Source organism: Podarcis raffonei, chromosome 8, assembly GCF_027172205.1.
Source record: "Podarcis raffonei isolate rPodRaf1 chromosome 8, rPodRaf1.pri, whole genome shotgun sequence".
Lineage (NCBI taxonomy): Eukaryota > Metazoa > Chordata > Lepidosauria > Squamata > Lacertidae > Podarcis > Podarcis raffonei.
The window spans coordinates 87,677,485-87,693,671 of NC_070609.1; the positions used below are offsets into that span (position 1 = coordinate 87,677,485).

A 16,187-nucleotide genomic window follows, 5' to 3' on the forward strand; every position below is an offset into this window, starting at 1 on the left:
CAGGCACACACACACACCAACACCCACACAAAGTGGCCATCAGAATTGAGAAGCAAACACACTTCCATCACTCACAGAAAGATCTGTTCTCTTACTATTTTATTTTATTAGACATATACTTCCTTGCATCGTAAGATCTCAGGGCGGTTCAAAAGATAAATATCTCACTCACTATTTGCATTTAATATTTTTAAAAAATAAATATAATTTTTTTAAAACCAGAAGTATCTTTCTGGTACAAATATACTTTGTACATATTAGTGCAAATACCCCACAAAAACACTCCCAAATTCATTCCCACAAAGGACATGTGAGGAAGCAAGCATCTCTCTTCTTCTGACAAGTTTTCCAACACACACTACTGTATGTATAACACCGTTCAATCATTTCATGTGTTTGGCATATGAATGATATAGAGGTGAAATAAATTAGGGTTTTTTTAAAAAAAAAATTGATTTGAGGATTTCACCTCTCACCAAAGGCGGGGCAGTTCCACAAAAAGTACAGGACAAAACTTACAGTTAATTGTTTTTGCAAAGAGAAAAAACTTTTTTTATAAAACTTCTTTTATAAACTCACTTAGAAGACAGTTAGCAATATGAAATCCAGAACACAAGAAAAAAGAATACACAACAAAAAATATTAACATTTTAAAGAAACTATTTAAAAATGCAACCCTCAAACTACTCTACTCCAGTGATGTTAGCCACCTGAGAATCATAGCCATACTCTTAAAAAGGATGTGGGAGATTTTAGTCTTATTGTACACATATTTTAGTTCTTGAACAAAGTCCAGTGTTCATAATTCATTTGGATGGGTAAAATACACCAAGATAATTAGAGCTCATGTCTCCCCATATCAATGTTTCCAGATGAATTTAATTCACTGTGGGTTCCATATTCTCCTTGAGTGTGCAATTATACAGGACCTACACCATAATTAATGCAAATTACAAGCCATGCAGATTTAATTGCTGATTTCAGAAGAATGGCATCCTTGTAAAGGATTTTCTTTCTAATGTTAGGAAAGATATGAATATGCAAATAATCAGCATTTCAGAGCTTGCTCCTTCTGCCCCCAAACACCCAAAAATAATATCCACTCACCACAAATTTGGGACTATATAAACATGATTTGCATTGGATTTAGTACAGCACTGCAAGTGATATATCGGCGCACAAAAAGTGCTCACACCAGCTCATTGCCATGGACTTGCAGGGCATCTTGAGAACCTGGCCAGAGCATGGGAAAGGGAGCTCTATTGGAAGGGAATACATTTTGCTTTCCGTATTTCTTTTTTTATACCTTTGTTACATTTATATCCTACCTTTCCTCTAAGGACCTCAAAGTAGCACATGTGGTTCCCCCCTCCATTTCATCCTCATAGCAGCCATACAAAGCAGCTGATGCTGAGCGATAGTATTTCTGGACCAGTCAAGTTTTAAGGCTGAGGGAGTATCTGAAGTCAGGGCTCCCCAGTCCAAGTCCAACACCCTAACCACTACACAATACTACTAGTTCTCTCCTTAATAATTAAAAATACTGATCACAATGCTCAGGTAAGACATTTGATATATCACCAAGACCTCTCACTAATCTTAAAACAAGACCCCACCATATACATCATTTCAGTATGCAAAGACAGAGGTGATATTTCCTAACTTGCAAGTGCATTTTTTAAATATAGAATTGTAGAGTTGAAAGGCACCCCGAGGGTCATCTAGCTCAACCCCCTGTAATGCAGGAATTGTTTCCTTATTTATTCATTTCCAACGTTTTCTTCTTCTTTGGGCTAAGCAGCAGGGTTCTACACATATGCACACGTACCGACATCCAATTTCACTGGTTTCTTCTAACACTTGACTCAGTGTTTGTTTAGCCTTAAGCAGTCCCTTTTCAACGCCTCCAGCAACTATGTTCAATGGTTTGGCTTCAGATGAAAAGCCACAATGCCAGAGCCCACAGCTCTAAAATGTGGATTTCCATCCTGGTCTTTTACAACAGGGCTTGTAGATAAGCACTCAGCTGACCTTACCCAGGGCAGGCAAAGTGTTTCTACAAGATCATATAGGAAAACTTTCCTCATGCCTTCCTCCACCCTTATAGACATCATAGAATCATAGAATCATAGAGTTGGAAGAGACCACAAGGGCGATCGAGTCCAACCCCCTGCCAAGCAGGAAACCCCATCAGAGCACTCCTGACATATGGTTGTCAAGCCTCTGCTTAAAGACCTCCAAAGATGGAGACTCCACCACACTCCTTGGCAGCAAATTCCACTGTCAAACAGCTCTTACTGTCAGGAAGTTCTTTCTAATGTTTAGGTGGAATCTTCTTTCTTGTAGTTTGGATCCATTGCTCCGTGTCCGCTTCTCTGGAGCAGCAGAAAACAACCTTTCTCCCTCCTCTATGTGACATCCTTTTATATATTTGAACATGCCTATCATATCACCCCTTAACCTCCTCTTCTCCAGGCTAAACATGCCCAGCTCCCTTAGCCGTTCCTCATAAGGCATCGTTTCCAGGCCTTTGACCATTTTGGTTGCCCTCCTCTGGACACGTTCCAGTTTGTCAGTGTCCTTCTTGAACTGTGGTGCCCAGAACTGGATACAGTACTCCAGGTGAGGTCTGACCAGAGCAGAATACAGTGGCACTATTACTTCCCTTGATCTAGATGCTATACTCCTATTGATGCAGCCCAGAATTGCATTGGCTTTTTTAGCTGCCGCGTCACACTGTTGGCTCATGTCAAGTTTGTGGTCAACCAAGACTCCTAGATCCTTTTCACATGTACTGCTCTCAAGCCAGGTGTCACCCATCTTGTCTTTGTGCCTCTCATTTTTTTTGCCCAAGTGCAATACTTTACATTTCTCCCTGTTAAAATTCATCTTGTTTGTTTTGGCCCAGTTCTCTAATCTGTCAAGGTTAAACATAAAATTAAACATAAACATAAAATTAAACATAAACATAAAAGACTGGGGGCCCATCTTGTCTAGCATTTTGCTTTCTGTGGTGGCCAGCCAGGTCCAATGGGCTCCAATGGGAAGCCCACAAGGAGGACATAAGCACAGTAGCCTTCTCTCACTGTTGTTGCGCTGGTGGTAGGATACAGCCATTATGACCAGTAGCTATTGATAGTCTTACCTTCTATGAATTTGTCTAATCCCTTTTAAAGTGAACTAAGGTGACCGCCATCATTAAGACAAATATGTTTGGGCAAGTAAACATTTTGTGTAGGCAAATAACTTTTGTGGAATCATTTGCCAGGTTCTTCTGAACAACAACTCCACAGAACAATCCGTCAAGAACAAGTTTACTGCTCTTCAGTGGTATAGCTAACCTGAATAGCAACTCCTTCCACATTGGCCTGGCATAGACAGCAGTAATTCCAAACCCATCCCTTCTTGCCGTTATGCACTGGCTTCACCACAAATCTGTGCATTAGGCCAGAATTACATGTTGCATCTGAACATGGGGGCTGTTTTAATGTCAGTTAATAAACCAGGAAAATGAACCAGGAAGGAGAACTCAGCTTCAGCGTTTATTTATGATTTCATAAACTATGGCTTGGGAAGGCTCAAACAATAATCCAAACTAGACCATGGATGGTGCATGTTTTAATTTCTTCTACAGAATGAATGTCTGGATTTGTTCACTAAAGTTGAATGTGTTTTTTTAAAAAACGTCAGGGTGATACGGGGTGGAAAATATTCCATTGTTATATTTTTCATGGAAAGTTTTCATAAAAAAGAATGAAAAAGAAGCTATCTTAATATTTTTGGATGCTGAGAAGGTGTTCGACAATGTCCCTTGGGTATTTATGAAGAGAATTATGGAAATTATGGACTTTGGGATAGCATTTATCAAAGGGATTGAAGGGTATATGGAACAAAGGGTGAAAATGTTAATCAATGGAACAATGACAGAGAGATGCAGTATTGTTTTAAAGATATTTTCAATATGTTTTCATTGCTTTGTTGCTTTATCCCTTGTTGTTTGCTACCTGGAGCTCCTCTGGGTATATAAAAGTATTAAACGAACAAGGAAACATCTGTTCCAATTTATATAGCACTTTGCACACCCGAAAGTGTTTCATGTGAATTATATTGCTTTAATCCTTACAATAACCTTGTAATGTAGGTTAAATTTATACGCCCTATTATAGATGGGGGGGCTGAGGCTGAAAGAGCATGGCCTGTCAAATGCTGCCTGTGGGCTCACAACTGTGAGATTCGAGCAAGTCTCCTGACCATTCTTGTAGTCCTCCACTTAGACTAATTGCCCCTCAGGAAAGGGATGTCTGAAATTCGCTCAGACACCCCATTGTTTCCGTTCAATAAATTATACAGGCTCATAAGATTCTTCATAGCCTGGAGACATTACTTCGTCATACAAGAAATGAGTAATTTGGAATGCGATCTGTGAAACTGTCATTTACAATACTAGCTTTTCATGAAGAATGCAACTGATGAAGTTGTTTGTTCTACAGGAAAGCTTATGCCATAACCGGGACATCTCGTAAAACGGGAATGTGTCTCTCCCTTACCCCGCCCCGCCCCACCCTCACTTTCACTGCCAGCAGAATGCCCCCTCACAGCGTACTTGGCAAAAGCCAGGGTGCTCCACCCTGGGGCAGAGAAGATGAGTGGCAATGCCATACGTTGAAACATCTCCCTCCCACTGGAGGGGGGTGTTCTGGCTGCAGAAGCAGTGGGGCAAGCAGGGTGCTGCCTCTTGTGCTTTCGCTGCCCGGTGCTGTAACCTCCTTTTAAAGACACCTTTAAAAGGTGATTAGACCCAACTCTGCAAGTGGCAGAAAAAAACTACATTCATTTATCTTCTTACATAGAAAGCCAAGAATAAATTCCTGCATTTCCCCACCTCAGAAGGAGGATGGAGAATTCCCAATATTCATTTTAGAAGATGAAACGAAAGAATGGGTGCACATAGAATTAGATATAATCTGAAACACCCTCACCTCAGTGTACCCATTTCTAAACCCTCACAACACAAAACAGATTCACACAGACCATGCTTAAAGCATTGAAAGAAAAAATAGGAATACTGTCCCAGCCCTGTCCCCCTCTAATCGCCCAGTTTACCACCCACTGTTCCACCACGCATCCCAAAGCTTTCAAATAAAGATTTGGCAAGCCAAAGGTCTACACCACCTACAAAATGGCAACCCCATACTGATACAAGAAATACAAGACAAAGTAGGGAACACCCAAATACCCTGACTGACCCAACAACAACTGCATGCCTTCTTAAACAACCCAGCAACAAAGGTAAATGCCACTAGGCCCTTGACTAACTTTGAAAAACTCCTACTATCAACAGAGGAGCACAGAAAAAGGAACGGTATCAGCAATATACAAAGCACTACTCCAATACACTACACTCCGTACTACAATGGGAACACGGCACAATATACAAAATAAAGTCAACCCAATGGTCAAAACTGTGGACTAAATTGCCCTTCAAATCCCTCTCAGCCAAGAAGAGGGAACTCATTTTGAAACTAATTTACAGGTGGTACCTAATACCACAGAAACTGGCAATGATACACCCAGGTGTTGGAGAGGCTGCACCACCATAGGTACATACCTCCATATGTGGTGCAATTGCCCCCAAATTCAATCCTTTCGGATAGCAGTCTTACAATATATCTGCAACTCCAGAACCGGTTCTACAAAATATCTTCCAAGACAACAATGCACACTCCCATGATAAATAACTCATAAGCCACTTACTCTCAGAAGTTAGGAGTGTCATAACCAAACACTGGAGGGACCTATCATGAGTGAACATGGACCACTGGTACCAAACTGTATGGGAAACCGTCATACTCGAAAAGCTAACTAACAAACTGAAATTAGCATGGGGGAAAACAAAGAACGCTTTCACCCAGTGTGGTTCCCCTTTATTGCATATATAGGCCAACAAGAGAAAGACCAACCTCCCCTGACAGCATGCGAATTGATATGGCTGGTTTAACCCAGCAACACACCCACCCACACTGCAACCAGCCAAATACAACCAGCCATGTCCTGGGCCCTCTGGCCTCTCACTTCACCAGCAAAAATAAGATACGTACTCACGTGATGCTGACACAAAAGCTCTGCTCATATACTATGCTGAAGAATGAAAGTTTACTGTGTGTCCCGCACTCTATTTCCTCCCTTCTCTCTCCCCACTTCACTTTCCCCCTACACCATATTGCCTATAACAATAATGTCTCACATAGCAGACCTGTATGAAGGACTAAACTATTATTAAACAGAGATGTGTTATGTACCTTTGTTACTCTAGAAAAACCAGTTAATAAAAACATAATTCTTAAAAAGGAGATATAGGAGAACAGATGCTTAAATGACACCTCTGTGTTGCTGGGGAGCAGCAATGAATGAAGCCCTGCTTGTGGGCTTTCTCAATGGCTATGAATGATCCCTGTAAGAAGCAAGATGCTGGACAAGATGGGAGTTCTGGCCTGAATCAGAAGAGCTCTGCTTATGCCCATTGCAATATAGAGTGACACAGCAAAACTGCTGGCATGTCATTTCTGTGTGCAGAGGTCAAGCTGAAAGGGAAGTTACTTTGAAGAAGGGTGGAGAAAGGAAGCAAGTGCTTCAGGACAGAGCAGAGAGGATAAGGGTTACCATGGATGCCTGGGGATATAGCAACCCTTCAAGAACTGCTCAAGAACGTGCTGGAAAGGACATACCCACCAGCAGTCAATAGCAGACTACCTCTTACAAGTCTATCAGGACTGCTCCTTACATTAGGCACTAGCAATTCTGGGTTTCTTGTTAAGTGAATGCGGGCAAGGAGCTATGTATATATGACAATAATAATTTTATTATTTATATCATGCCCTTCTGGCTGGGTTGCCCAGCTATGTGCTCATCACATACCAGGGGTCAGCAAACTTTTTCAGCAGGGGGCCGGTCCACTGTCCCTCAGACCTTGTGGGGGGCCGGACTATATTTGGGGTGTGTGTGGAATGAATGAATTCCTATGCCCCACAAATAACCCAGAGATGCATTTTAAATAAAAGCACACATTCTACTCATGTAAAAACACGCTGATTCCCGGACTGTCTGCGGGCTGGATTTAGAAGGCGATTGGGCCAGATCCGGGCCCCGGGCCTTAGTTTGCCTACCCATGACATAATTACATGTTCTTTTCTATGTGCACATCTTAAATATTTGTGAAGCAGGCTTCAGGGATCCACTAGACATTCAGTAGCAAACAGAAATAAAAAGGAGGGGGCAGGGTGCTTTTCTGGGGGAGAAATGGCAGTCAGTGGCTGTTTAACCCAAATCTGCAAGGTTGGGCTTTCAGGTTGACTAGAGGAAAGGGCAGGGCAGGGCGTCCTTTTTCCTGCCCTTCCCTGCAAACCTGCCTCACCAATGGTCCCTTTGTTGCACCTTAAAAACAAAACACTGGATTGGGAATTCTTCATTTGCAACCACATGTCAAGTTTTAGCTTCAGGGAGAGGGAAGAGAGAATCAGAATGTTTTGAGAGAATCTATTACAGGTTATGTCTTATTTGTGGATATTCCAGACCAGGGGTCTGCAACCCGCGGCTCCGGAGCCGCATGTGGCTCTTTTACACCTTTGCCCCGGCTCCGGGCGGATACTAGCGAGGGGAGGAGGTGCATTGTGCGCCCCGACACTCCCCACTGTGGCGGGTGCTGTACTGGCTGTGACGTCGCATGGGGGCGGTGCGTGCGTTAGTCACACACCATCCCGACGTCACCTTCCCGCCTGCCCGCCCACTACATTGTAAGGGGCATGTACGCTGGTCACTGTTTTGAAGGGGAGTGAAGAACACACACACAAAAAAGGTAACTTGTTAATTTAACGTTTATTTCTATGAGGAGGAGTAATTCTGAGGGGTCAAACAAAGAAATAATAAAAAAAAGTGACAAAAAAGTTATTTTTATAATGACGAGTTTTGCGGCTCCCAGTTTTTTTTCTTCGGAAATGGGTCCAAGTGGCTCTTTTTGTCTTAAAGGTTGCAGACCCCTGTTCCAGACTAACTCTAATAACTTTGCGGGGAGGAGGAACGGCACCCAGGGGAGTATATTTCAGGCAGTGAATTGCAGGGTACTTTGAGTATTCGCAGCTTAAAGACTTCCCGTGCAGAGTCTCAAATCACACCAAAAGCAGGTTTTCTAGGCTCCAATCATGTGCTGTACCATAGCTCCACTTCCCTGTGACTGTGGGAGTGCAGTCCTGCTCAGCTCCTGTGCATGACCAGAGTCTACAGAGCTAATCGGAACCAGAAGAGTGGACATTTTTACAGCAAACAAGGTCATCTGTTTCATGCTGCAGGCAAAGATGAGATAGCTGGCTCTGTTGCCAAGATAAAAGCTTTGATCTCATCAAGAGAGATAATGCAAAGCCAGAAAACAGCACATTCCACAGAGCATGAGATAAATATGCCCTACTCCAGATATAAATCATACCATTGATAATAACCATTTAGTTTGTTTGTACTGTATGGCACATTCACAAAGAATGGTGCTTTCCAAAGTATTTCAGGATGGGTCTCTACCCCAAGAGGCATAGAATGTATAATTTAACACAATGGAGTCAACTGAGGAAGGAGAAGGCAATGTCCAAATCGGAGCAATTTCCTGGCAAGGAGATAGCATTTTATGGACAATTATAACTCCCCCCCCGCCCCAGAGTGGTGTTGTACCAGGTGACCATATGGCCACCCAACTCACCTACCTAAGTCTCTGTTACGCACACCAAGCCACCCCCTTCACGCATAATCAAATCAGACCTGACATTTAATAGCAACACCATCAGACCAGGAGGATGGGGTTGGCTAACCAGTCTCCTTAGATTCTGAAATACGGCAGACAGAGAGCAAGGGCTGTGATATAACTAGCCCTCCTCGTTGTCTCTGCATAACTTTGCCCAGCTTCAAACCACCCCCTGCCCAGCACCACAGAGATGGCAGCCTCATTCCCCTCCTCTGTCTCTGACCCAGACACATACAGTGGTACCTCTGGTTAAGAACTTAATTCGTTCCGGAGGTCCATTCTTAACCTCAAATTGTTCTTAACCTGAAGCACCACTTTAGCTAATGGGACCTCCTGCTGCCGCTGCGTGATTTCTGTTCTCATCCTGAAGCCAAGTTCTTAACCCAAGGTACTATTTCTGGGTTTGCGGAGTCTGTAACCTGAAGTATCTGTAACCTGAGGTGCCACTGTACTGCTGTTAACCCACCTCTAATCATAATAGTAGAATGTAGAGAAATAAATAAAAGAAATCAATCCAACCATTCCAGTCAGAAACCACTCCATCTCTCACCTGGGGCACTCACTCAGGGGGGCAATTTGCTTCAGTAATTTGCACTTAAGCCTACTCATATGGGAAGCGGGTGGTGCTGTGGGTTAAACCACAGAGCCTAGGGCTTGCCGATCAGAAGGTCGGCAGTTCAAATCCCTGTGACGGGGTGAGCTCCCGTTGCTCAGTCCCTGCTCCTGCCAACCTAGCAGTTTGAAAGCACGTCAAAAGTGCAAGTAGATAAATAGGTACCGTTCCGGCGGGAAGGTAAACAGCATTTCCGTGTGCTGCTCTGGTTCGCTAGAAGTGGCTTAGTCATGCTGGCCACATGACCCAGAAGCTGTCTGCGGACAAACACGGGCTCCCTCGGCAGGAAAGCGAGATGAGCGCCGCAACCCCAGAGTCATCCATGACTGGACTTAATAGTCAGGGGTACCTTTACCTTTACCTAAGCCTACTCATAATTACTATAGCAGGAAGTTCTAGGAAAAAACTGCTTGCTACAACTATGGATTGGATAAGAATGCTCCAAGTTGAATGCGGACATTGTTAATGCAATCACTGTGTTTGGAACAAAAGGATTATGAACAACTTTTGAATCCCACAGGTTAATGGCACCTCTTACCACATGTATGAATAGATATGAGAAACTGCTAAGGAAATTGAGAAAAAGGAGAAAAATTTAAAGCAGGGCAGGACAAAACCTAACATTCAAGCAAGTTCAAGAGACTCCGGATTTGCAAGTGCCTATCAGAAACATTTAAAAGAACAAAACAAAAATCAGATTTCATTATTGATTTTGCTATGGTTCTAATAAAGCAATCTGCTGTGCAAGATAATTGTGAGCCTTGCCACAATCCTGGCAATTAGCTGACCAACTATATTAATCCTAACAGCAGGCATAACACTTCTGTCCCCCTTCCCATTCATGTTCTGCCATGTTCAAGGTGCAGTGTCAAAAAGAAGTGCTATTTCACTACTGCAGGGCCAACATAACTATAAGTGAACTTGCTGGCACACTAGAAAATGGTTTTCAGGAATAGCCTTCACTCCACAACTAAATCCATCTTCCCCAACCAGGTGCCCTCCCATCAGTTTTTGCCAGCAAGTATAGCTGTATGGTGATGGAGTGCTAGGCATTGTAGTCTAAACATCTAGAAGGTAGCAGGTTGGGGAAAGCTGAACTAAATCAACACAAAATTATTTTATTGGACCAAGTTTGCAGAAATGTAAGCCGCTATTTGTGACCAACTAATTATTATAATGAACTATAACTTCCTTTAACCAATAAAACAAATGATAAGAAACAAAAACAACTGGAGACCCATGTTTGGGAAAGCCTGACTTAGAGTACCAACTCTGACAATACATACATTTTTTTACCCAAACAAATGAGTGTTGTTTTTTGACACTTGATCACTATAAAATATGTGCTACTACCATACTGAATATTCTTCACCAAAGGTAGTATAAGAATCATGTCTCATGAGTTGCTTGGTAACACAGTTGTTAGCTCCCCAAAACAGAATACACAGCAGACAAGGCAATCTGGTTCACAGGTTCAAAGTTTATAAATGTGGAGGGATCAAGCTTCAGGCAACATGGATCTCTTTTAGCAGGCAAGATGGCATTACTATTTTTCAATTATATTAAAATTGGGGAAGTCAGAACTTAATTACAAATTCACTAATCAGTTACCGGTACTTCTACGTATGAATTTTGTTCTAACATCAAAATTAGGGTAAACAGATATGAATCTTTTTAATAAAGTTTGTTACTGACATGGGGATTTAGAAAGAGGCTAATAAATGATAAATAAATTTAAGCTTTGATCCTGTACCCATTTGCCTGGAAGTAAGCCCCACTGAAATGAATGTGAATTCTTCTGACTACACTGCTAATGTTTTAGTAAACATTTCAAGTTTGTTATAAGAATTTCAGTGATGTACTCTGTCAGTGAATTAGAGTGGCCCAATTCTTAACTAATACTCCACTTCCTTTCCCCTCATCCTCTTGCTAGCCACACTACCAGGAGGTAAGTCATGTTTGCCTTAGCATTACATCCCAACCTAGGCTCCAGAGAAACCAGGCTCACTCCAGAGAAACCATGAGCTGCAGCCAAGGTTGCCCTTGGCTTACTGCTTCTGCTTTGCTTGCAGTGAGACAACTCATGACCCCCACCTACGCACCCAGGGGGTGGGTCAGAATCCAGACATAATGCATAACCAACCTCTGGCTTAGCTTAAGGTAGTGCAGGAGGACCAGGAGAGGGAGTGGAGCAGCACTAGTTTTCCTCCAAGTAGTCACACACTAATGCATTCATGCCCAGCCATGGTTTGGCTTAGCGTGGCATGCAAACTACCTCAGTGCATCCTCTTATGTATAAAACACACCCTGTTTACTTGCACAGCAGCTCTTCTTCACATCACACTGTTAAGAGAAGGTTGCCCGGGGTGGTGGACCATCCTACAAGGTAGCACTCTATTTGTGAAATGCCCTTCCTCTATAAGTACCGTACATTCAGTGCTGACACCACATCATTTTTGGCAACAAGTAAAGACATATCTGTTCCCTTAGGCTTTTTAGGTGTTCAATGACTGGTTGTTTTAGTCTTCGCTGTTAAGCAGTTTGCAGTTAATTCGTTTGCCGTTGTTTCTAACAATGTTTTGTTGGTTTCACTACTGTACTGATGAAGAAGGCTGGGTTATAAAAGCATTGAAATAAATAAATTTGTCTGATGCTTCCCACAGTTACAGGGAGAAGTTAGTTATCCCCCTCTTTGAGGAGACCCACCATCTGTAGTGCCTCCAACAGTGATTTTCTGTCCATTCAACAAATTACTAGCTGTCACAACAGTGTTCAGAAAAAAAACCAATTCCAACTATAATTAGTACAACAGATGCATTGTTCGAAGCCTTAAAAAGTTATTGAATGATCGGTGAAAGTCAGAGTGATTCAATATAAAAAAGCAAACAGGCAAAGAGCTATCTTCTAAAAATAAAATTACGGTGCCGACATTGTATATGATCATAACATTTACACCTAAAGCTAAATATATGTTTACTAATAGGGGGGGTTACAAATGAAGGACCTTTAACACAAGTTTCAAGCACCACATTGGGAGCCAGGCCAGCAGTTGTCTACACCAAGCTTAGCTGAAGCTTAACCAACAGAAATATGGTGCAAAAAGCCATTACATAGCTGTAGCAAGTGGTTTAGAACCATGAGAGCCAATGTTGGCAGAAAGCACCCACTACCCAAAACCCATCGGACAGACCCACATAGCTGGGTTTCCACCAAATCTGAATGCCTTCTGAAGCTTCTTGTTCTTTCCACACTCAAAGTCCTTTCCATATCTCACATAACCTTAACAAAGCCTTTCCTGAACCATCCAAGCTTCTCCATTGCCATGACACTCCCCAACTCAATTTTGTTCCAATACCTGACTAGTCCCCATCATGATAATCTATTGTAGATTAGAAGCCTCTGAGCAGGAATAATTGTCACTTAGGCACTTTATACAACACCTGGCACATTAAATCAGCATTCAGAAGCACTAATGGTACTGATGAGGCCACAATCTGCATGAACAATCAAAAACATGTCCCATAATCCTATGAGAACCAACTAACATGTTGAAACAGAAAGAGTTACCTGCATATAGAGAGCTTGAAAATCACTTAAGAACATTTCTGGCAGATCCCACAGAAACCCTTACTAAGCATCCTCCACAAAGTCTGATCCAGTGGGCTCTTGTACAACTTTTGTGCAACTTTAGCTATAGTTGTAGTAATATCTCATTTTTCCCCCTAGACCAAATATGGCTTCACCTATCTATAAGCCATTGGCTTTGTGCTTTACATTCTTTCTTGAAACAGCAGCAGTAACGTAGATGTATCCAGTCTGAAAACTTTTCCTACAGTCCTGATTCTGTAGCATGGAGGTTTGACAAGGAACACAATACATTTTTGAACACAGGTCAGAGGCACTGAGCCATTAAAGAATGATTATGCAAGCTGGTCCTTGGATGAAGGATAACAGCTTGCTTACCAAAAAAACAACAACACACACATGCTATTTTCTTATTATACAACTTGGACAGAGGCCTAATGTCTTTTTTATAAAATATGCTTGTCATGAAATACTTAACAGGGCAAATGAAGGAATTTCAACTTCAGTAAGTTCAGACAGAGGTGGCAACCATCATTAGACAAAGTAGGGCAGCAGATTTTGGGTATCACTGAGGGCAGCGGTGGGCAGGGATAGGTCTGACATATACAGTCCAACCTACTTAGATGTTTTGCTGAACAAAAGCTAATATGAATGCACAACAAGAATTCTACTGTCTCCTTGCTCATTTCAACAAGGCTTATACAGGCAACCTTTCTAAGGGAGGATATCCTAATGTTAAGTAGGCGGGGTGTCATTTGGATTTTTTAAACTCAGGCATGAAAATGTCTTGTGCTAGCAGAGGATGTCAATTTCCATATCATTTTTTGGCTATTAATTACTGCCACAGCTGGAATTCTTCACATTGGGTTTAGCAGCCTGCCTGCTCATGAGACAAGGAGGAAGCATATCAGTAGAAGTATCCTACTGGATGACATTTTATTTGCCAAAGCACTAGGCATGGCAGTGACCTTAACACATACTTTATTCCAAAACACGTGAGGAAGAACTTTATGAGCGACAAACTTCTGACAGACATCAAAAATATTTTAAAGTGCTTCTCTGTGCTCAAATGTTACAATATCTGTGTTTATGCTTCTGAATATATTCAAGTTTTTCAGCGGAGAAACAATGAGAGTGGAGCAAAGCAAGAATAACTGATCAATGTAAATCTCTCTTTGGCAGAATCAAGCTAGGGTGATTTATAACCAAGCTAGAGTAATTTATGGGGGATGCGGGTGGCGCTGTGGGTTAAACCACAGAGCCTAGGACTTGCCGATCAGAAGGTCGGCGGTTCGAATCCCCGCGACGGGGTGAGCTCCCGTTGCTCGGTCCCTGCTCCTGCCAACCTAGCAGTTCGAATGCATGTCAGAGTACAAGTAGATAAATAGGTACCGCTCCGGCGGGAAGGTAAACGGCGTTTCCGTGCGCTGCTCTGGTTCGCCAGAAGCGGCTTAGTCATGCTGGCCACATGACCCAGAAGCTGTACGCTGGCTCCCTTGGCCAGTAAGGCAAGATGAGCGCTGCAACCCCAGAGTCGGCCACGACTGGACCTAATGGTCAGGGGTCCCTTTACCTTTACCTTTAGGGTAATTTATAACTATCCTTTCTTCAACCAAACTGCTTTCTAATCAAATTGCCTACAAATTGCTTATAACAAACCTATCCTACTGCTATTAGAAAGTCTGGAGCTACAGTACAGATTATTTAATGAAAGTATGTTGCCCAAACTATTAAGAATTTCTCACATGTATGGTGCTTGAACTCCAGTAGCCTGCCAATACCAGATCTCGCATAGTGACACTTATGTGCTTTCATCCACAAATCTTAAACTCTTTATACATCAGTACAGCAATACGTATTCTAGCAACAACTGAAAAGCAGACATTTCAGCTGTCATCTGAAAAACAGTTAAATGATTTGAAGCACACTGTCTTTCCTGCAAAGGTTATCCATTCCACAGACTGACACATAACATTTTTCTCCACATTTATCTTCACCAAGACAGCTGGATGCAACCCTATATAGGTAAGGTTTTTTTAATGTTTAACATTTTATTATGTTTTTATATACATTGGAAGTCACCCAGAGTGGCTGGGGGAACCCAGTCAGATGGGTCGGGTATAAATAATAAAAGTATTATTATTATTGACTAGGACGTCCCTAGGAGGAGGGTATGCAGTTATACATGTTAACTCCTGCTATATACTATCTGCATGCATCTTAAGAAATTAGTGACTCAGCTGGAATAAACTACTTTCAGTTAGATACCCCATCCTCATTGGTTACTAATAGGTTTAGATGACTGATCACATTCAGTTGGTGGATCAAAGACAGAGAACTAATCACCAAGCTATCAGAGAAGCAATAGCTTTCACGTGACACTGAAGGTTGTATCTAATCATTACAACAACCTTCAACGAGAAGACAGGTTGAACAAATGCCAAGGGGGAAAATAAATGCCAGATAAATTCTTTTAAAAATGGTAATAATCTTTATTAGATTTATTAGAACCCACCAGTGAGCTGCAGAAGCCAAGCATAGTGACTCACCAAGTTTCCAGAAATGGATATTGGGGGGGAGGAGAGGCAATCAGCATCAGGTATTGTTTGAAGGTCGGTTGGTTTAATTTATAACATTTTAATTTAATCCTTTCCCCAGGGTAGCATACATTGCCCCTCACACTATCTGATTCTCACAAGACCCCTGTACAGAAGACAAGGAAAACGTTGATTGGCCCAAGGTGATCCAGGGAGCTCCCTGGCTGAGTGAGACCTTGAATCTCCCTGGTCTAACACTGTCACCACATTGACAATACATTTCCTAAAAGTAAAGTAAGTCCACAACTTATGTGGGAGTTACCTCCCAGGATTTCAGGCAGCAGTCTTTCCCAGCCCTACCACTGAGCTACGCCCCCTTTTACAGAAAATGCCAGGGCATGGCATCTCTCCTGGTAATAAACATTTGAATCTATGATGCTCAGAACAAGAATGTGAACCAGTAGATTTCATTTGAAGGTGGGCATGTTACTGAAGCAGAGACGGGAGGCAAGACTGGCTGCTGCAGATCTATTTAGAAAGGTGGTGCCACACAAGAGAAAATTTTGATCAACTGTGCAAACCTCAAGCTTTCAAAGAATTGGTGAATAGCCCGATTTCTGTTATTTTGAAGAGAATAAAGGTCCTCGCTCCTCTACAAATTGCTGGAAAA

General features: G+C 42.2%; 1 protein-coding gene across 8 annotated transcripts in view; it reads right to left on the minus strand.

The window, feature by feature from the left end:
- Positions 1-16,187, minus strand: part of SLC23A2 (solute carrier family 23 member 2) — an 84,632-nt gene that overhangs the window by 63,830 nt on the left and 4,615 nt on the right. For 2 of the 8 annotated variants that reach the window (XM_053401348.1, XM_053401344.1), the window contains exon 3: positions 15,530-15,683. The exons of the other annotated variants lie outside the window; for them this stretch is intronic. The gene's annotated coding sequence lies outside the window, so the exon portion shown is untranslated. The remainder of the gene's footprint in view (positions 1-15,529; positions 15,684-16,187) is intronic. 8 annotated transcript variants of the gene reach the window in all.